The sequence below is a fragment of the Anas acuta genome, chromosome 16, assembly GCF_963932015.1.
Source record: "Anas acuta chromosome 16, bAnaAcu1.1, whole genome shotgun sequence".
Taxonomy (NCBI): domain Eukaryota; kingdom Metazoa; phylum Chordata; class Aves; order Anseriformes; family Anatidae; genus Anas; species Anas acuta.
This window is the reverse complement of record NC_088994.1, coordinates 2112801-2134851: the sequence shown is the minus strand read 5'-3', so window position 1 is coordinate 2134851 and position 22051 is coordinate 2112801. Positions and strand designations below refer to the sequence as shown.

The window sequence follows — 22051 nt, the reverse complement described above, 5'->3', positions numbered from 1 at the left end:
GAATGGCCCCATCTGCCATTCTGCTGGGTTTATCTCATACACAGGCGGTTCCAAAGACCTTGTTAACTGCATTCTCCTTCTGATCATCCTGTAGTGTTGGTAAGTTTCAGAGGTGACTTCTCGTATCTCTGCTAATGAGGAAAGGGATGAGAATAGTGGAAATGAAAGGTGATTTCCATTGCCTCTATTTGTTTCTGCCTCACAGCTGCAATGAAGCTGTTGTTGAGGGATGGAGATAAGAAAACATCTGTGTGTGTGTGTGTGTATACAATTTTTTTTGGTGTGTGTGTGGGGGGGGGGCTAGGAGGGGGAGGTCGCAGACTGCTCCCTGGAAAAGGTGTTAGTGATGCTGGGGTGTAAATGGAGGTAAACATGGGTGGGGATCTTGTCTGAGGTTGACATAGTTCCCAGAGTCCTCTTTGGTTCTAAAGTTGGTTCTGTTTGTGGTTTCTGCTCCTGGTCTTTGGCATAGGCTGAGGTTTTCTTTTAAAAGAGAAGCTTCTCACTTTTGTCAGCTCATCTAGTGATCAGTTTTAAATTAGTCTCTTTTATTTATGATGTATTTCCTTCCTGCTTAACCTGTTAAAAGAATAAAGAAATAATTGATTCAGCCTTTAGTATTGTCTGTTAACTTTTACTTAAAAGATTTATAATTTATTAGGAACAGTAAGACAGAACTGAAGCAAATTTGGAAACATAAGAGTCAGTAATGTCTAGCTATACAATATCTATCATATATATATTCCTTAAAATATTTTTATGTATATTCCTTAAAGAGGAAACTTAACATATGCTTAAATATCAGTCATCACTGTTGTAAAATAAATATTTTATACTAAAATACCTCCTCCTGATAGTAGAAGGACGCAAAAATGTGTGTTCCAAATACAAATACAAGGTAACTTCATAGTAACAAGTAATATGTGTGAAAGCCACAGTATAAGAGCTTCAATTTAGAGGAAACTGACTAAATTGCGTGTTTTTTTCATTTTTTAATAAACTAGACTATGATAATCGACTAATTTTATTTGCTATTAGGAGTTGTTGTAAAGGGCTGTTTCTCTGGCTGTGGTTCTGAATTTCATTCAGCTCTTTTACTATTACTAATATGTCTTCTTACTAGTGGATTTGCTGTTCTGATATGAAACTAGAAGTTGGGGGATAAGTGAAGGAAGTGTGGTAGCAGGCAGAATAAACCCAATATTCAGCCTTGCTTTAAATATTGTTCCTGACAACAATGTACTGTTTCCAGTCTGCTTTTATGTTGGCATGTGAGTTGTGGGATTTCTTAAATTCTTCTTTTGAAACCCTAGTTCATTCTGTCTTTGGATTTAATAACTTCCTATAAAGCTTGCCATATTTACATTAATTTTTTTTTCATAATATCACTCAGATTAATGTATAGCTGAGATAAAATGCAGGGTGGGAAGGAGAAGGAAATCTGTTCTACAATAGTGTTATCATGTGCTTTTTTTCGTTAATACTAGACAAGAAATCACAGTCAAGAGCTTTTTGATTAATTTCTGTGTTACAGTTGCATAGAAGAGTTTTTTTTTTTTTTTTTTATTTCTGCTTTAAAAGATAAAGAAAGGGCATCTTGGTTAGATTTGTCTGCAAAATCAAGCCACTGATAGCATGTAAAATGATATTGGACACTACAGTCTGATACTGGAGGTTGCTTCAACTCCTGCATTTAAATGAGCCTCTCTTGAAGATGTGATCTTGAATGACTATATGACACAGGATATTCTGCATTGTGTTCATGGAAGCTTTTTGATGATAAGTAGTTAGAAATATCTTAAATATTTTTAGTATTTTTTTTTTAAGTACTAAAAAACAGAGGGGAGAAGGTGAGGAATAGTATCCTTTATGCCAAGGATATTAGAGGATGGTGAAGAATACTTAAACCTGGATGCTAAGGCAACATGCCTGTGTGCTTTTTTTTCTGTGGCTAGATCTATTGACGTTTCTAAATGTAATGTATTAGGGAGGAGGCAACTGTGAAAGAATTTAGCTGCTACTGATTAAAATCAGAGGACAAATATTCCGTAGTAGATCTGCTGTGTTGCATTTATTTGAGGGAAGGTACATCAAATCCTTTTTCATCCTGTGTAAATAGGGGGTATACTTCAGACAGACCATATTACTTTAATAATATTTTAAATTTAATTGCTGACTTTTGTTTTCTGCTAACAGTTACCAGCAAGCTGATTGTCCTTGAAGCAGAACAAAATTAACTTGCATCCAAACTCAGTCACAGAAGGGAATTTGTCTTCTGTGTGAAGTATATGGAATTACTGTTGGTGAGGTTTAATGCTTTTAGATGTAGGTGTACTGGTCTTTCTTTTATGTTGTCTAGAGCCAGCTCTATTTCTGACATTCTGTAGAGGTAAGAAAAAGGCAGTTGCTTAAGACAGTGTGCTATTTAAATGAGAAGGAGGAGAAGGGCACTAGGAGATCTTGCTGCCTGTTTTGCTTATACACTGGGAACTCAGACTTGTTACTGCTGGTAACTTAGGATACAGTGTAAGGCACCTACCTCTGAGGCTGGGAAAAAGGTTTTCCCGCTGCAGTAATCACTGCTTTTGTGATGTACTAGAAGAATGGAGGTGGTAAGTTCAGTTCTGCAGGTATTTATCTACCTTTGTCTTTTTGTTCACTTATCGTGAACAGCACGTGCTGTTTTTTCTTATTTTTTTTTTTTTTTGCTATCTTTTGTCACCTTTTCTGTTAAATGTGACTTCGGTACACCTAAACTGCTGTGAACGTTCTTCGGCAGGTTGTGGATCATTGCCTTCTTAGAAACTTTATTTTAAAGACTTTCTGACCATCAAGTTATCTTCATTTTTGAAGACTACAAGCATGGGTAGTGTCATGACTTCAAGCCCAACACCATTATAATTGCAGTTTATGAAATATATACTAGAAACCTGAAACACTATGAAAGTCCTCCAGAAAATGTAATAATTGTTAGGTCAGGGCAAGCAATTTTTTGTCAAAAAATTCGTACACATATGGTTAAACTACCTAGCAGTGTGCCCTGATTTATCAGGTGCACCTGAAGACCTGCAGAACAATATAACTCTTATGCTGTTAGCTGTAATGATTAGCACCTGCTGATCATAGCTGAGCATGAGATTTTTGTCACAAAGCCTATATTCTTTACTGTTTCCACACTTCCATGCATATTGGGATGTGTCAGAGCTGTGGATTGAAGTAGTTTAGTACTACAGGTATATCCAGCAGGCCTTTTAGAGACACATTTTCAAGGTAGGTTTATGTATATAGACGCACGGAATATCGTGTGTGTGAAACTTCTGAGTTACGAAGATTTTCTTCCTCCTGTTCTCTGCTTTATGGAAGTGAGAAAATGTATTGTCTGCTTTTTCAAAAGCAGCACTGAAACAGGTTGCGTGTCTAAAACCATTATCAGTATAGTGCACTTCACCTACCTCTTGCGTAGTTGTAGACTAATGCTATTTCTTTGGTAGTGATAGAATGGGGGACTGAGTGGGATAGGGTAAAAAGACAAAAACCTGTTGTTTCCCTGTTTTCAGACTGTGGGGCTGTTTAATGTATGGACGAGACTGCAAACAAAGCAAATCCTAAAGAGTCATAGTATCTTTATTGAGATAAAACTCAGGTAATGAGTAGTATGACCAAAGAATTTGTTTGGAGTGGTGGCATTAGTAATTCATGGTGTTGAAACTTCTATGTGTGAGGTATGGTAAAAACCTGTTGGATGCTGTGCTGCTTGAACTGAGAGGTTAGTGGGGGAATGGTTAGTTTAGTGCAACTAAGTGCTACTGTGTTCTGCTGTGCTAGTGTTCAGGATTACATGTAGGAGTTTGGAGGTGAAGCTCTGGAATGCTAATGGATGCCTCTAGGTCCCTGTAGGTCATCATATTAAACCTGATATGGATTTAGAGATGTTGCATTGTGCAAGCTTTGCATAAATTACATCTTTAAATGGGTTTGGTATTCTGGGAACTGCCTGTTTTGGGAACGTCTCATCAGACTTCCCACTACAGCAAATACTCAGAAGGTGCAGTAACCTCAAACTAAACCTTCTGTGGAATAAGAAGGGGTTCCTCTTCTACAATGCATCATGGAACTGTTGACTTTGATACTGCTTTGAAGGCTTCTTTGTACATTCCATCTAAAAAACCACATAGAACAGACAATGGGATAATCTCTTTGCAAGTATTGTGTTTTGAAAGTGTATGGTTTTCAAGTTTTTGTAAGATGTAATTATGAGTTACTTTGCTGAAGCTTGTCTTTTTCTGGGAAAAAGCTAAGGATTTAGTCCTGCAGGCTTCCTTTACAAAATGGAGAAGTGTGGAAATATTATTTGGTTGGTTTATTGAAAGCTATGTAAAATGGGTATTTTTTTATTATGGTGTAAATCCTAAATTATTGACTACTACTTGTTTGTTATACTAGCTCTTCTGTTTCGGCTTATTCTCTTGATTAGGCAGAAAACCACTGTGCAAGTTCTACCCCTCTCTGTAGCTTGAAAGAAACTCATGCAGATCTGAAAATAGGAACATTAAAGTTGACTTCTAGCCCTCCTGAAACCTAAAGGTGAAAGAGTTCATCTCAGTGAGGATACATTTTTCAACTCAACTTTCCTTTTTGTTCTTCTTGAATGTCAGCTGCTTGTGCAAAGCTCTAAGGATTTTTTTCCCTAGCAGGGCTTATGGTTTTGAGTACCTCTCAGGATCACTTGGAGTGGTACATATGTATAATGGGCAAAGGCAGTGAGTACAAAGTATGGAGTATTCTCTGCTGATAGGTAGTGCTCTTAACACTTACCTTGTTAAGTCCATTGTTCTGAAACTTGTACCAGTGTGGAGACTGTAAGAAACTGTCTCGTTTTACTGGAAGCCTGAACTTCCTTAAGTGTTGTGACAAATTTGAGAATTTGTGTGTGTGTATGTGTATATACATATATATATTTAAAGCTGTCGCTGATAGTGCTCCCGAATGTTGTCTTCAAAGACAACTATCCAATGATGCAATCCTGAAATCTGTTAGCAATGGGCTGGGTAGTAAAATTAAGCAGTCTTCCTTACCCATGCTTTTCTGAGCAGCACTAGGTGGATAAGTAAGAACATATGCTTGCTGGGCAGAGACAACACAAATGGTGGCTTGTTAGCACCAGCCACTGCAAGACTACTGTTGTAGTCTCTTTTGGAGTCTTATCTTTAATGAAGACTTAAAAGGAAATAATCTTGGGAAGAAATGTGAAATACAGCTTGTTTCTGATGCTTTATTAAGCCGAAGTGATGGAACCTTACTGCAGTAAGGTTTTGTAATTTTTTTTTTGTAATTTCTTTTTTGTAATTTTTTTCTGCTTTGTTCATCTGAAAACCTTCAAATTTCTGCTTTTCTAAGTACTAGGCAGGGCTGTCACTGCTCTGAGCTGTAGCTAGTGCACAAGATACAAAGTGTTGGAGCATAGTGCAACAATACAGGCATTTCTACTTTATATTGGCAAATGAGTAGCAAGCTGTAAGGGTGCTAATTTACTCTTTAATTAGTGAAATGTGACTTCAGAAATCATGAGGACAAGATCTGGTATATAGATGGGCTTCTTTCATGAGTTGCATAAGCAACAGTTGACTTTATGTCTTTTAGACCTCTTACTGTTCTTAAAAAATAAGTCTTTCAAATATTGCTGTAGTTCTAGAGAGAACCTAATGCTGCATGGATTTAATGCTTTGTTATTAAATGCCACTTGCCAGATCGTGACTAGCATTCACATCTAGATAGTGGTGTGAAATTGAATGCAACTTCCAGTGGTGATTCAGCATGAAAAGTTCTGGTGACCAACTCACTTGTAAACCAACTTGGTTGAAGTACATCAATCAACTTCTGTTCAAATTGTATATAAAAGATTTCTTGTACTTGCCAAAAACCCTAAAAAAAAGTGATGCACATAATCTCTACTCAAGTATTTTAAGTAAACTTAATGGTTCAGAGTAGTTAGTCAATGTAAGATTTTAGTTCTTCCTGTGAAGAAAAAAAAAAAAAATCTAAAGCAAAGATAATGCATATGGAAAAAACAGGGGAATGCTAACGTGTAATTCTAACACATCACTGATCATCCTATGGGATGTATTAACAAATTAACCTTGCTGGTTTTGTCAAATGTCTGAGTTATTTTCACCACACTTGCTGCAGGCTAGTGAGCCTCAGAACAGGGCCATGTCTATGCTGCATGCTGCTTTCAACCGTGTGTTGCAGCTGATACAGTCTACTTGGATGAACTTCTCTGAAACTTGTTTTTAGACAACCATTCAGAGTGTATGTCTGCACACAATGTGTGGAAATGCTGTTTCTTGTCTATTGGAAATTTATGGATGAGGAAGTGAAACAAATTCTTCAACTTCATGATGGTGGGTTAAAAATGGTTACCTGCTCTGAGAAGCTTACTTTCTAAAGGTAGCATCTACAACAAAAATCAGCAGTTTATTTTGCCTGTGCCAGACACTTACTTTGACTTCTTTCCACATAATGTCTGGGCTAAAGATGCTGGACAAAACCAGGGAATTATGGCTCCTAGCTAGTTCCTTTTCATCTCTCTGCATCATTGCTGCTGTGTACTAAAGTAGATGTAGAAGCATCTTTTGCTGTAGTGATTCCTCCTCTGCTTTCTTAATCTTCCATGGAAGCTTTTCTAATGTTACCAATGGGGATGTCTGGCTCAATGGACAGATCTCTGCATGTGGCTGAGATGACCACATTCTAGGTAATGTTAGGTGTTGGTGGATTTTTGATTCTTTGAGCCAATAATTATACCATTTGTTTGGCTTAGTTGTAACTGTTAAGTGTTACAAGAGAGAGTCCTTATGTTATAACTACTTAAGGAAGTTTCAAAATACTTGCTCAGTCATATTGCTGTAGTTGTCATGTAAGTATAGTTGTGTGGTAGCCTTTTGAAATATATAAAAGGAAATGGATTCAAGACACTAAAGTTATCTTATTTGTTTGCTTAGTAGTTTGATGGCATGTACTGGTGTAAGCTTTGTTCTCATTTTGTAGATAACTTATTTTTGCATATTTGAAACCAAAATTATTAAAATAGGAAATAATTTTTATGCAGTAAATTCATAAAAATTCCTTATTAAACAATATTTAAAGTAAATATTTCATAATAGCTCTAAAGGCTACCAAAACAAGAGTACTTGATCTACAAATTGTCCTCTTAATTACATAGAACAAAAGCAGCACCACTGTTACCCTCAAATGTCCATTTGACCCCCTCCCCTTAAGAGGAAGGGATTCCTTTTGATCTGTGTACAGGAGACTGACAAAAGGTATCTGCACTGTGTAGAGTAGCTTTTGAATATTTCTGTGTTACACCTGTGGGTTTTCTGTTGAAGCTCTCTTCTAGTGATGCATGTTTGTAGCTCATAAATAAGACTTGTAGAGGTCTGGTATAGAGAAAGGACTAGCAAACTTGTCAGGCTGGTAATGTCCATGTTAAGAGATCATAAGAAGGTGGTAAGGGTGAAGAGTAAGATGCTGTGAGATGTAAAATTAGTAGAGATTTAAGGAAATTCGAGAAGAGCCATCATTTGAGAGGGTCAGAGTAGCTTGCAATGTCATCCACTCCAGCTTTATCCTGAACTGCTTCATCTTCCCTTGCCCATCTGTCTGTAGTTGGACCTCAAATGACCTCTATCAAGAGATTAATGTGTAGTACGATAACATTTCAGATTATCCAAGCAATGCTACTAGTATATGAGTAAAGTTTTTCATTTTTTTCCTGTCTTAGCACTGCTTTTTGTCCATGAAACTTTTGCTTAAACTGAGGATTCTGTCTAGTCACAGGTCTTAGTTGTTTGAGCTGTACACTTGAGAGAGCTTTTTAAAAGTCTTAAAGCAGTGGAAATTTCCAGGCTTCACACACTCGCGCGCGCACAAGATTTAAAGTTCTAGTCAAATAACTGCTTTGCAAGAAGAGAAAAATATGAAAAGGAACCGCAGACGTTCTGGATGTCAGCCTGTGAAACTTTCCACTATTTCCTTTAATAACATGCAGGCATGCTTATGTTGCTGGAATTTCAGTTAGGAGTTTCATTCTGACTGAAACTTTAAGCCTCTTGTTGAGCAAATGATCCCTGTAAACTAATTATGGAAAAAAAACCCCTCACGTGTAAGAATGTACATAAACCAAATACATGCTGAATACCAACCATGGATATTGATATATTGATCTTGCCTTCAATTTCTTGTTTTACAGTTTGTCTTAACTGTTGCTGTTACTTGATGATCACTGCCAGGTGACGATTCATCTTGTTTCTTGCACGCAACAGTGATTCTAGACTTATATTTTCAATAAGGATTGCATGTTAATACAGATTGCAATTGCCATGTCTTTGGTATACTGAAAGAAAGACATTAGGAAACATATCCTGCTCTAATCATATTCTTCTATAAAAAAGCTAACTTTTAAGACTATTTACTGGTTACTTATAAAATTATTGTAGATTTAGATACATTGCTGAAAATAAAACTGAAGGGCTCTACAAGTTCAACCTCATTTATCTACCTTGAAGCTCTTTTCTGTTGAATTCTTGTTTGCAAAAAGGCTCCCTGACCTTTCTCCAAGAACTAGATGACTCTGTACTTTTGAATGTGCCTTGTCTTTCTGTCGTTACAGATATTCATTGTTAACTTGTGCTCTTTTGGGTTAGGGCGCAAAGAATCCTGAATGTTATGTTTTTTTGTTGTTGTTTTTGCTTTGTTTAAATGCTGGGGTGGGAGCTAAGGTGGTATATTGTGTAAAAAGCAAGCAATGTCACAACAAAGTGACTTTCCTTTATTAATTGGAAATAAAAAACCATAACCCTTTAAATGTATTCCTATGGAATGCCATCTTCCTGATGCCATGCACTGCACTTCCACCACAGCTCCAGCCAAGTCAGGACTGTTATGCTTCCTTTCTCTTATCCTCCCCTTACACTAGGACTGGGGTTCTTGCACTCAGCAAACTGATTCAATAGAAAATTTTGATTCCATTCCCAACAAAAAAAACACAGCCCCCCCAAAGTGAACAAAACCACCCAGACAACTTTGGGCTTTCAGTTTACCCCCTAGTTGCAGAAACATCAGTTCTGGTGCAAGGGAATAGCAGGGGTGGGGTTGTAGCAGCTGCAGCCTAGCAAAGATAAAATTGGATGGAGTTCCTGTAAGACTGTTCCTGAAACAAATGGGTTTTAGAGGATACTCAGGTGGTACCTAGGTGTAGAAGTTCAACACCCTTTGTCTACCCTGAGGCTGTAGCTAGTAAGAGTTGGTGGAGTTATGTATTTTTACTGATAGCTCCCAATCTGTTGCATCAGCATTGGAAAATTAACTTCAGTTAAATCAATAGGGATTAAGTAGATGTATTGAGTGCTGTTCTGAAAGCTGATCTTGAGAAACCTGCGAATATTTGATATGGATTTGTTACTAGTGTAATGTAAATAGGTATTGCTAAACAAGAGTGACCTGCTGAAAGGGTGAGTACTGCAATAATGCTCTTTTGAGGTAGAATTAATCTATCGGGTCACTTCTGCAGAGACCCAGAAAATGAGCAGCCCTGTGCTATTGGGCCTAGTGTTGACAGACTTAACAGGACTGTAGGATTAGAATATATTGCTGCTTGTTGTGAAAAGCTTTCTCTTGTTTGTTTCTCCTATGCTTTTGTAGTCAGTGGTTCTTCACAGCTGATAAGGAATGTCCTGGTTTCTAGGTCAAGGTTAAAGACTGAGAACTGGGAAGATTTTGCATAGTTGGTGATATTTGTTTCTAAGTCAATTTGCAGAGTAGATTGATATATACGGTGGCATTTGTAGGATCCATACATAACCTGCTGTGGAACTGTCATTTAAGCTGTAGCTTTTACTTGCATCTAATGAAGTTGTTTTTGTCTGAGGATTTGTTTTGTAGGAATGAAAACAAAATGGGAAGGGAGGACAACAAGACAGTACAGACTCAAGTTTTGTCCTACTATATGCCACAAGTGCTTTTCATGCTTAGTTCTAGATTATTTTCAAAGTAAACCTGTGCAGTTAGGCCAAAATAAACAGCTACATGCAAAGTTGAAGACAAAGTATTGTGCTCTGATAAAATATGTTTACCCTAGGAAGCTATTGCTAAATAGGAACATATTCAGTGTTTATATGAACGCTTGTTCTAAAGGAATATGTCAATGCCTGTACACAGATTGATTGGACAGGTCAATTTAGAATATAACCATCTTGCCTGCAATGGCACAGATGAAAGAAAGAAGTGGAATGTGACAGCAATTGATAAGATCATCAATCTCAAATAATACTTTTTTGAGCCAGGGTGGCAGTTTTTCTAGACCTCTGAAAGCAATGTAGCTGAACCCTTTTGATTGGTAATCGTACTATAACAAACTGTCACCAAAATATTTTTTTTTTTTTTTTTGGGGGGTGGGAAGGAGGTGGTTAGAGCCTTGTGGAATGTCTGCTTAATATTGTTTGGGAACTTCCTTCCCATTCTGTCATCTTTTTTTCCAGTTGCATATTAACTTTTGTCAGCTCTTTTGAAGTGAAATATATAGTTCTTTAGTTTTTGCTATATTCTTTAATGCTTCAGTATCATATGAAGTAAAGTGGTAATTACTTCATCAAGAAAACTGCACATTGTATTAACTTGTGTAGGGACGGTAATAATGATAACCTCTACTTAATGCTTTTTTTTTTTTGAGTTATATTTACATATATGTAGCAGACAGAGCTTCCTTTCAGGGAACTAAGTAACTCTACTCCTAACGTAGCTTTAGGGTAAAACCAAATCTCTTGTTTCTTACTTCTACTGTTCTCTCCTGAGTGATTATATTGTCTGCCCTTCTTACTGCAGAGGGAAACATTGCTCAAATTTCAGTGATTGAAAACTCCAGGTAGTAAGGTCAGCAAAGCAAAACACAATGACACAATTTTGGAGAAATGTATGGCCAGACAGAAGGGAGATCCTGTTAGTGCCCTCACTGAGAGTTTCTGTAGTGTGAGCTTCTGCCTTGTAGGTTGTATCATTGAAAGACTCTGTGAATCCCAAACTGGGGGAAAAGCTTCAGACAGGTGCGTGACTTCTCTATTTCAATGCCTATGTTAAAAACAAGAAACAAACAAAAGAAAACAAACAAAAACAAAACAAAAAAACACAAACCCACAATATCCAAAGATACGAATTTTACAGGTGCTGATGTCACCTAAAGAAGGAGAATAAGAACTGTATGGAAGTGAAGGTGTGTCTAAGCAGTTAAAATTAAGTGGTGTGAAACTTTGGGGGGGTGGGGAAGAAGGATGTGGTTTACTCTTTCATCAGCATTTTTTAAAAATAGGTGTTATGTTTTGAAAGGGACACTTCAAGAAAAGATGTGTTATTAAATGTGTGATAACCTATTATCATTTTTTAGTTGATAAAATGAGATCTCTGAAAGAGTTTCAATGGAGTATTAAATAGACAATGAAGTATGAGAAATCTTTCTGTGTGGCTGTAAATTAAATTTGGGTATGCTTCAAGGAGCTTCTTAATGTCTTATCAAAAAGAGCAAGGTTAGAGACAACTTGTACTGTTGTCACTTTCTCTGCTTCCACAGAATTCTGTATTCAGGCTTTCTTGAACTCAAGGACACTACAGTAGTGCATGCTGTGTAGAAGACAAGTATTCCTTCTGAATTTCCCCTGCAAGCTTGCCTAAACACAAGTTTTATCATTAACTTCTCAATTAGTGAAGTGTGCAATTGGAGTGGAGGTCTGGCATGTGGATCAAGTTTCACAGGTTCTTCCTCCCTTGATGTTAGAATAGACACGAGCTTTTTTTTTTTTTTTTTTTTAAAAAAAAAAAAAATCTTGCTACTTTTTATGTATCTTCTGAAATCTTAAAAAAAAAAAAAAAAAAAAAAAAAAGACAAACATGAATTCCCTTTACCCTGCTAATACTTTTTGAAAATACTTTGCAGGTCACATTGTCTACTAGGGTTTTGTCTCTACAGATAGTATTGCAATCTTTGAGATGCCTCTATGCCCTTGTGTTTCTCCTTCTAAGCAAAGATCAAGAGTGTCATGAAAGTTAAACATAGGTTAACTCCTTTAGGCTACAGTTTGTGGATGGAGGAGCTCCTCATCCAGGTTTCAGGGCAGGTACTTGACTGAATTAACTAAAAACAATAATACTCTTTAGAGGAGTATTGAAAAGCCTATTTTAAAATATGTATATTTACTTCTGGCTGAAATTAACTTTTAGCTGACAGAGTGATTCCACTGGTGTGGAGATTCAACAAATGTTTTCCTTTGCAAAGGAGATAAGTGCAAATCCATGACTCTGGCTGATTTCTCTGAGGCAGAACAGTTCTAACTCTTGTTTCTAATCATAGGTAAAACAAATGTTTTACCTATACTAGAATCTCTTGGACATCAACAAATTATGACACTTATCTGATTTGGCCCTTTCTTCTAGTTGCAGTGTAAGGAAGAGATCGATCTTGCAAATGCAGTTTAGTTTTAAAGGAAACTTTAATATCTGACTGCTGGAGTTTTATAACTGACCGCTTATATATGTTCATTAATCCTTTGTCTTTAAACAGAAATGGTTCTACTGAACCATTTTGTTAACTGGCACTTTTCAATTCTGGCTATTTCATTTTTATTCATATTTAAGGAATCATCCACTTCTTCCTGCTCTGCCAGACCTCACAGGAACTAGTAGCATACTATGTAGAGAAAAAGCTTTTGGAGCCACACAATTAATTCCAGGTTGGTTTGAAAGTTTATTCAAGGTGATGAGGGTTGCACAGGTGGAACTGAGAATATTCTGGCATGCAAAAATAACCTATTTTGCTCTCACTTCGCATCAAATTTGACTCCATTAAGCTCTATAAAGTTTACTTGTATTAGAGAATTTGACAAAAGACAAGCTTCTTTCTCCAAGCTATGTGGTATTGCAAGGTCTCTTCAGCAGACTCATTTGTTCAAGGACCACCCTCTGGATTAAGACAGTAAGTAGCTTCAACTTTCCTTAGTGCATTATTTTAGGGTACTTTATTTAACTCCTGCACTGTGTGAACTCGTACAGCTTGTGTCACTTGTATTCATACAGAGAGCATACAGCGTCTACTACAGCACAGGTTTTTTAAATTGTAAAACAAACAAACAAAAAAAACAAAACAAAACACCTGACTTCCTCCTTAAACAGTGAGCCCTAATGCAGGGTAGATGTCCTTATTATAGATGGGTTGCACCAGGCTGGCATTGTCAGCTGAGGATGTACGGTTGTGGTGGGGTTACCATGGCGACTGCCTTCCAGGAGCTGCTCAAGGTCACCCAGCAGTTGCAGCCTGGAGTGCTTGCTGCTTAAGCAAAATATCCTCACCAAACATCAGTCCGGATGTGATTGCTGCCTTGAGAAAGCAACAACAGGGAGGCAAAGCAGGGGTTTATTTTGGGGTTGAGGGAAAGGAGGTTCTCTTTATTCTGTGTTCCAATCCATCAGATATTTCAGGATTCTTCGAATCATTGCGGTAGGGTGGGGCTTGGTTGAACTGAAAGCCAGAAGTGGTCTAGTATCAATGACATGAAAATTGTTTTATTTAAAAGCAAAACACTTGCAAAATAGAAAATGGAATTCTACATGGAATCTGTAGAAGCCTGAGCAACTTGACTAGAAATTGGTGACCAGCCCTGAAGCTTGTAGTGCCAAAGCAAATGCCTATACTGGTGGAAATTTAATTAAGATGGTGAAAATTGTTGTGCTGAGCTGAGAATTCAGAAATTCTTACATGTAAGGATCTCTGTTATAAGATGTCCAGATTCATTCTTGCATCTAAATCCTTCTGGATATAGTTTGAGAATGTCACTCTAACAGCATTTTCAGTCAAATGCAGACAAATTCAGAGATAAGGCTAGAGAAGAAATTTTTCATGAAGCTGATTCTGTGTCTGAGGTTGCAGGACTTCATACTGCATGCATAAAGTTGAATCCATTAAACTAAAATTTCATTTGAATGAAAGTGCTGTTTCCTTGGTTTGGATAGTTATCTGATGAGTAAAAAGCCACCATGTTTTATGTGGCTTTTTGTTTGTGCTTTTTCCTACTTTTTGGATTTAAACTTGGTTTTCTTCTTTCCTCTTACATCATTTCTTGGTCTAAAGTAGTGTAGCATGACAGCAACAAAGCTATCATTCAGCAGATGATATGGCTAACATCTCATCTCAAACCTCTTTCATAAAGTGGTAAGCTTTTTTTTTTTTTTTTAACTCTTCTCTCTTCCCAACATCCATTCTAACGTATTCAGACAGTAAATTAATCTTCCTCCTCCTTTTTAGGCTGAACAGACTTAGAGTTCTTCTAGCTTCCTCTCAAGAACCTGTATTATTAATCCCCCCCACTTTTTTTGTAACCTTCTGATTAGTTTGTAGCTTTGGGGGATTTTATTTCCCAAGTGATTTTTATATCCTTATAGTAAGGTACTTTATAGAGCTGTGTCCAGAGTATTTGTTAACATCTCCTGAATTGTATGCAAGGAGCCATTTCCTAGAGCCTGATCTGGATCTAGATTTGGTGCCATTCCCTTGAACTGGATTGAACTGGGTTTGGAGATGTCTGTTGTTAATAAATGTAACCAAGATATAAGTCTTGTATTTATGACCTTTAAGAGTTTGTATTAATTTGGAATTTTTATATAAGCAGGTTCAGTAGCAGTGGTTCAGGGGAACCTCCAGGCTTGAAGTACTACCAGCGCTACACAGCAACGTCAGGTGAGCTGGTACTTCTGTTTCCATGTTAGCAAGTTGTGCATATCTCTTAAGGAGGGAATGAGAACATAAGAGTGAAGGGTATCAGATGAACAGTCCTGGTGGTCTCTGTTTACCTTCAATAAAACAAGCCTAGACCCCAGTAGGGGATGGGGGATAGTTGTAGATTCAAACTACTCGTAAAAGGGGCTTAAGAAAAATCTCTTATTAAAGTCAATCTGTAAGACATCTACTTGTCTGCATCTTTTTCCCCAAAGTGAGCAGTCTGCTCAAATTTTAACACATTATAGCATGAAAATACGGGTGTGTCTATTGTTACAGTGTGAGGTTCTAGCAAGAAAAAAAACAATTTTCACCTGTGCCACATAATCGAGATTTCCAGGGCATGATACACAAGTCATTTCCTCATGATATGAAGTAGCACTTCATATCTAAGCACTGAACTCTTTGACTACAAAATAAGCAAAACTGGCAGCTAAGAAATTGCACTCAGTTCCCTATTTGTTTGAGCTGTGGGGCTGGTATCTCCATTACTAATTACCAGGGACATGCTTCCAGTCTGAGGTACAGGCTTAGCACCCCAAAGCTGTGGAGCTGTGCCACAGGATGGCTATCTTGTTGATCTGGTCTGGTAGCAGGTGCTGAGTTCCATGGGAAGTATATCCAGATTCTAGCCAAAGTTCTTGCTTCATGCAACATCTTGGCTACATTGCTGATAGAAGGTAAATTCAAAGCTCCCTTAGGCACATTCAGGCAAATTTAATTACCAGAAAGGTGCAGGAGAGAAACAGTCTGATACTCCACAGCTGTTACAGATTTCTTGAGGGTGCAAGTAGTTCATATCTTTTAACAAAATCAGGTGTGCTAATGTGGCAGACAGTGGCCATGTTTTGTTCTAAGTATACATGCTGGCATTAAGCAAAATAGACTTCATGTTTAGTGATGCTAATTGCATCAGCCATTAAAAAATCTTCTTTTTTTCAGTAGCAAGGCTGTTTCTATTTTCTAATATAACACTTTAAACAAAAGGTTGGATACTTTTTTACAGTTGTATTTGCTCCCCTGAAAGTTTATTCTGTTACGGAGCTTTGGTATTTAGTAATTCCAATCCAGTCTAGACTTGTTTTTTTCTGAAATAATAAAAACTTGCAAAACTTCCAGGCTTTTCTTCCTCACCAAATAAAATTAGTAAGACGTTTCACTAGCATTGCAAACACTAATCTTTTTTATAAATGAATCAATGTACTGTTAGAAATAAAACCCACCCTACAATACAAAACAAAAAAAACACAACACCAAAAGCACTACCAACAAAAATGTCACTGCCAGTTAGTGAGCATGAGATGGAATATTTCTCTTCTATAGTTATGCTGGCTCCTCAGCATCAATAGTGGAACAAAATAAGAAGTAATTGCCCCATAGAGATCTTAGCTAAGTCAGTTGAAAAAAAGGTTGTAGATAGGGCTATTGGTTAGTCACAAATGCCAACCCAACAACAAAAAATAAAAGAACACAACTGAGAAGCGGCTTGTTCTAACCTGCTTGTGTATTAGTGCATTTTTAGCATATTTATTCTAGCTTACAGGCCCCGCCTCCAAACCAGACATTTCATAAACTTCTCTGACTTTTCTCTCAATCTTTGCATAGAAAGTCTTCATGCATTTCAATATTATATTCAAGAACCTGAGGGGACATAGAGTAGAATTCAGTAATTGCCTAAGAACTTAACACAAAGCTAGCCACCAGCAGTTAGTTTTTAGCTGCTGTTTCATAGCTGGCAGAATTTGCATTAAGGCTTGTTACATAAAATTGTAAACACATTCTGCAGAACAGGTGAAGCAGCTTCAATATCAATGACACTTTTTTAACTCTTATAAGCATCTTCCCTAATTGTATGTGGCCAAATCAGCTAGTGTTTTGTTTTTTTTGGGGGGAGGGGGTGGGAGGGGAGAATTGTACAACTGTGGCTGCAGAAGGGGTTCCTGGGGACGTGCCTGGCACTGGTCCTAGAAACAATGTGAGTCGTGTTTTGAGGGTGTGACTACAGAATCAGTCCTGGGAGGGAGTTCAGAGGCTGTTCTACAAAAGCTTCTAGATACGGGTTGGTGTGTGTTTAGAAAGGCTCCTGGATGTTTTCTCACCAAGTCCTAGGGGTGTGCTGCTTCTGGGTGATGGTTCCAGATGCGAAGCTAGAAATGTCTTGAGGTGGTTCTTGAAATCATCTTAGTTTTTAGAGGTGGTGCTGGAAAGTTATTCTAAATGTGGTTCTAGATCTGACTCAGAAATCGGTAGCTGAGAAATGGCTTCTTGGTGCTCTAATCACATCCCAGGTTTGGGTTATTTTTATTGTGATTGTTACAAGTCCTATTTGACTTCGACGCCATCCTCTGAGCAGGTGTTGGGTTTTGTCAGTGTGCTTTTGAGATCTGATGTTTGCTTACAGTGTGTATCAATTCTTGAATGAGTCTGGCCTCCAAACAGGGTTACTGTTGAGTGATACGGGTACTGCTGCATGCAGGAGTGCTCAAAGTTTGTTGTCTCTTAAAGACAAGCTAGATGCTATTTGTTAGCATCCTTGAAATGCAGAAGTGTCTTCAAGGATGGGCTTGTTTTCAAAGGCATCGTCTGTCTTGCAGATCACTATTATGTAAACTTGGCTCTTTCCTAAGTCAGTCATGAAAATAGTCTGGGTTGGTTTGACCTTGTGAAATGCTTTTAAAAAGCATCTTCAGCAGGTCCTACAGCACTGTCCTAAATTTCACTATTAAAAAGTTATGCTAAATGAATTGTGCCATTGCTGTCAAACTATATGAATGTGAAGATTGCTTTTTTTTTTTTCTGTGAGCTGCATCAAAGGGGGAGGCCAGTTTTCTGTTGTTTCTTAAAGTTTTGGTATGAAGCTTGTGAGGCAAACGATGACTACGAAAAATAATAGCAAACAATTAAGTACTGCTTTGTTAAGCAATTAATAATCCTTTATTTGGCATACTGTGGCAATGGGAGATTGTTAGTTTGCTAGATCCAAGTAACCAAATTATTTGTTGGGCTAAACATTTTATTTTGTAAGTACATGAATTCCTAGCTGCAGCTAGGAAGTTGATTTGATATAAGAGCTTATTTATTAAGTTACTGCTAATGAGAAGGGACTTGACTAAAGTTAAAAATAGAGCACATTGAACTTGACATGAACCTTAATATCTTTTCCAGCTTTTACAAGGATTGTACTGTGAATTGTGTATTGTTTAGCTAGTTTATCGCTGATTAAAAATATTGAAATAAATAGTACATTATGAAATAAAGCCTCTGTCATTGCTTTGTTTACGTTTTGGATATCTTATCTAAATGTTACTTTGCAAATTCGATGCAAAGTTCAAGCTTGAACATGGGATTTCTAAGACTTATATTTTCTAAAGGCTAAATATATTGTTGAAGACGTAAAACAACTGAAAAGTCTTTATTGTCAAAGCCTAAAACTTGTTTTGTTTACTTAGATGCTGGATAAAAACAGTGGTAGATCAGATTTCACTATGTGGAGTTTGTTATACAAGATTAAAGACATTTCCAGAGTTTGAGCTTAGTTCTACATAGATTTTTTAAATTCTGCTTAATATAAATTCATTTATTGACTTAACTGCCAATTTATGATTTCCTTTATAGATGTGAGACTTTGATATTGTATAATACAATTTTGCAAAGCTTATTGCATGAAGATTTGCCATGCCAAAAAGAGTACAGTGGTCTTAAAGTACAGAGAAAGACAAAGGTCAAATCTATGGAACAGTTTTTATATGAGAAATAAAATTTACTGGAACTTCTATCTTTTGCCTTAAGAGTACAAGACTGATCCATATGAAATAACCATGAGTGTCATGGAAAATCAAGATGAAGACAATGTTTTGGTTTTCAGCCATTTCATGTATTTCTCTCCTATTTATTATCACATGGCAATTAAAAAAATAAAAATAAGGTACTTTTAAATAGTGTGGAGCTTAACTGCAGAACTTGCTGCCACAGAATATTACAGCTGTGTTGATTTTAATGGGTTCAAAAAGCAATTCATATACTCACAGAGGAGAAATCCAGCTGCTGGGAAACTCGGTCCTTGTGAACCAGGAAATTCCTGAGCTGGAGACTATGAAGTTTGAGAGAATGCTGAAACAGTGATATGCTTACCTTGTTCTTTCTAGGCTTTCCTACTGGCTTCTGTTGGAGAGAGAACACTGAGCTAGGTAAGTCTTCTGTTTGACTTGGTTGTCCAGGGCTACTTTGAGTTACAAGAACTGATCCACAGAAAACACTGATTGTAAGGGGGTTTGGAGAAGGGATGAAATAATTGCAATTCCCTTAGGGAAATGTATTTTCTTATGTTCTGTATTAATAATCTACAATACTTTATAGATTATATATGTTCTTTTCCACTTTCTTTAAATTTGGGGAAGTGCATGGTATTACCTGTCCCCAGTGCATGTAGTATCTAAGGCTAGTAAGCACAGAAAAAAGATTGTTTTGTTTCAGATAGCTGCGCTCATTAAAATGTTCCTAAGCAATGATTTACAGACAGGTGCCACAATGAGGTAAATAGTATACACTGGAGAGAAGGGATAAATAACTTTTGTTCTTGACAGGATGGAGGCATATGTCTAAGCATATTGTCTGTCTACCTGCAATGGGAGGGGAAAAAACCAACAACTATATCACAGCATTTATATCTTGAAAGACAGAAGGAATGACATTACTTTTGTTTCATATGCTTTTGTGTTCCCTCCATGCTATGCCATGTTTATCCTGTTATTGCATGTATGATGTCGTTTCCATATTAGAGAATCTGATGGAAGCCCAAATGTTGGTAAGGTTTTGTAGATTTCTAAATCTTACTGGATTGTTAGGTACACTAAAAAGGCTCAGTGGGTTTTAAATAGAAAACACTAAAGCTATGCCATGCCTAGAGATGACAATAGGGACTTTTCTGCTAGGAACTAAATTTGATGATGTACAAGAATATAAAGTTCTGACTGATGTACATAAACATAACATCCCTTTCTTTTAAGTGCAATGTTGCCATGATGTATTGTCATAGAAATGCAATGTGGCATTTTGTTTACTGACAAAAAAAATCAGACAGTATAAACTGCACCCGATAGGTGATACGTTTGAGTTCTGTGGCATAAATTTATGACTGGTGCGAATTGGTTATGAACCATGTTTGACATTCACCAGATGTTAATACAAACCTCCCAGTACGTGAGTGTGACTGGATATTAGCTTTAAAGCTTAGCATCAGGTTATGTGCAAAATTACCTGCAAGTCTGCTAAAGGGAGCATGACTTGTTTAAATTACGGTGGATACGTCTTGGATGTCCTGTTGGCAGACACATGCTTAAGCTATGGTTCCCCAGCTCATGGTTTTATTGCACATAAGCTACAGTTCAGTTGGTCTTGGGTGGGAACTGAAGATACAGTGCATTTAAGAAAAAGTAGTCGTATGAATCTTAAAAAAAAAAAAAAAAACAAAAAAAAAAAAACACACACACACAAAAAACACTAAACAAAACAGAAAACACTCTATCCTGATGGTCCCTCCAGTGCTCTGTATAAAAATACATTAAACTGCTTCCTAATGTTGTGAAACTACGCAACCATTTAGTCATTTATCTATAAACAAGGAAGCAACTGGATCTGAAACAAAACATTACAAATGTTTTGGGGACTTGAAGAAGATGGATGTAATCCATTCTTCTGTTTTTGGCAGTCACTGACCTCTTGTATTAACTTCCACAATGGTTGCAAATCTTCCTAAAATTACTTGGAATTTCTGTGCTAACGATGACAGTGTTATTTTGGAGAACTCTGCAGATAAACATCAGTGTATGAGACATGCTATTTGTATAAACACTTTAAGGAGCATAACTGGTTTTCTAATCGGCAAGCAGCTATTATAAATATACCTTTTGTATGAATCCTGGAGAGATCAGTGAGATTTATTGTACAATTTCTTTTTAATGAAAGTGAAGGTTTTACTTCTTTAGGAGAACATTAGAAAAAATAGAAGCGTAAGGTTTTCATGCAATGGAACTGGTTGGTGAAGAATATAAAGTTCAGTACAAAAAATCCAGAGGGCATTGAGAGCTGTATTCAAAAACATGCTGGTTTTGCTGTTAAATGGAAAAAAAAATCCTTGATGGTAGGAATTAATGTTGTCATCAGGAATATATAGTTTCTTTCCCATAAAGATGGGAATACTAACGGATGTATGCAAAATGTAAAGGATTTGTGAGACTAATAAAATATACTATGATTAAAACAGTAATGAAAAGAATGTAATGACATATCTTGAAATTAAGATAAAGTGCAATTAATCATAAAGTCCCTTGTCTTAGTAACTCATTATAATGGTACCAGTTTATCAAAAGGCTGCAGTATATAATTCTCTCATGATAATGTTTCACTGAAAATCATAGAGATGTTATGCTAGCATCAATCTAAACCTTACTGACAAAGAGCTGTTTGAGACCTGTTCAGCGAAGGTTTGGAAGGTTTCTTAGCAAAGAGATTCCACAAGTTGTCTGGAACCCATTCTGGTATTCAAACTCTTTAAAAATTGATATTTATCTTACTGGAGGTAGTAAACCCTGCCTCTTGCCCTTTTGTTGTAGGACTCAGTAGTGAGTCTGTGGCGCTCTAGTCTGTAACATAGACATAGGTGCTCTTTTCCATTTTGCGTAGCACTGAAGAAAGACTCCGATTTCAGCTTAACTTGTAAACAATTGATCTCTGAAATTTAACATTTGAGCCTAACAGTGACATGCAAAACCACATTACAGCTTTCATTTTTTTCAGTAAGTTTTAGCAGGTGCTTTTGTGTTACAGCCATTGGAACACAGAGGATGGGTAATATTTGAAATACAGTAAGATAATCTGACTGTACAGTGGCAAAACAAATTATTCTAATATGAGAATTATTCTGTTCTGTCCTTAATTGGCAGTTTGGTTGAAGGTAGTCTGTTAAACTTTAGTCAGTATGAAAGTGAAATACAGGAAGATACTTGAAAACAAGTGGAGGAAAGTGGATTTTTAGCTAATGAAATGCTCAGATAAGGTATACTGTAGACACATAACTGTCACTTCAAACACTGCATGCTAAGCATTAGCATTGAACTAAATGAAGGCCTTTTGCTGTTGTACCAAATATACTGTCTGTGTACACTCAAATTTATTCAGAGATGTTAATTACAGCATTGAGCTAGGAATTCCTCCATATTTCAAGGTCAAATTGTATTT

The 22051-nt window shown here is 36.9% G+C and overlaps 1 protein-coding gene across 11 annotated transcripts in view; it reads left to right on the top strand.

The window, feature by feature from the left end:
• The window catches only part of NCOA3 (nuclear receptor coactivator 3), an 83844-nt gene that overhangs the window by 715 nt on the left and 61078 nt on the right, over positions 1 to 22051 (top strand). For 3 of the 11 annotated variants that reach the window (XM_068701024.1, XM_068701017.1, XM_068701020.1), the window contains exons 2-3: positions 14706 to 14776; positions 18961 to 19002. The exons of 1 other annotated variant lie outside the window; for it this stretch is intronic. The gene's annotated coding sequence lies outside the window, so the exon portion shown is untranslated. Of the gene's footprint in view, positions 1 to 80; positions 100 to 11911; positions 13019 to 14170; positions 14252 to 14705; positions 14777 to 18960; positions 19003 to 22051 lie in introns of those variants that run through there. 7 more of the 11 variants (XM_068701023.1, XM_068701015.1, XM_068701021.1 and 4 more) reach the window with 5 other exon arrangements.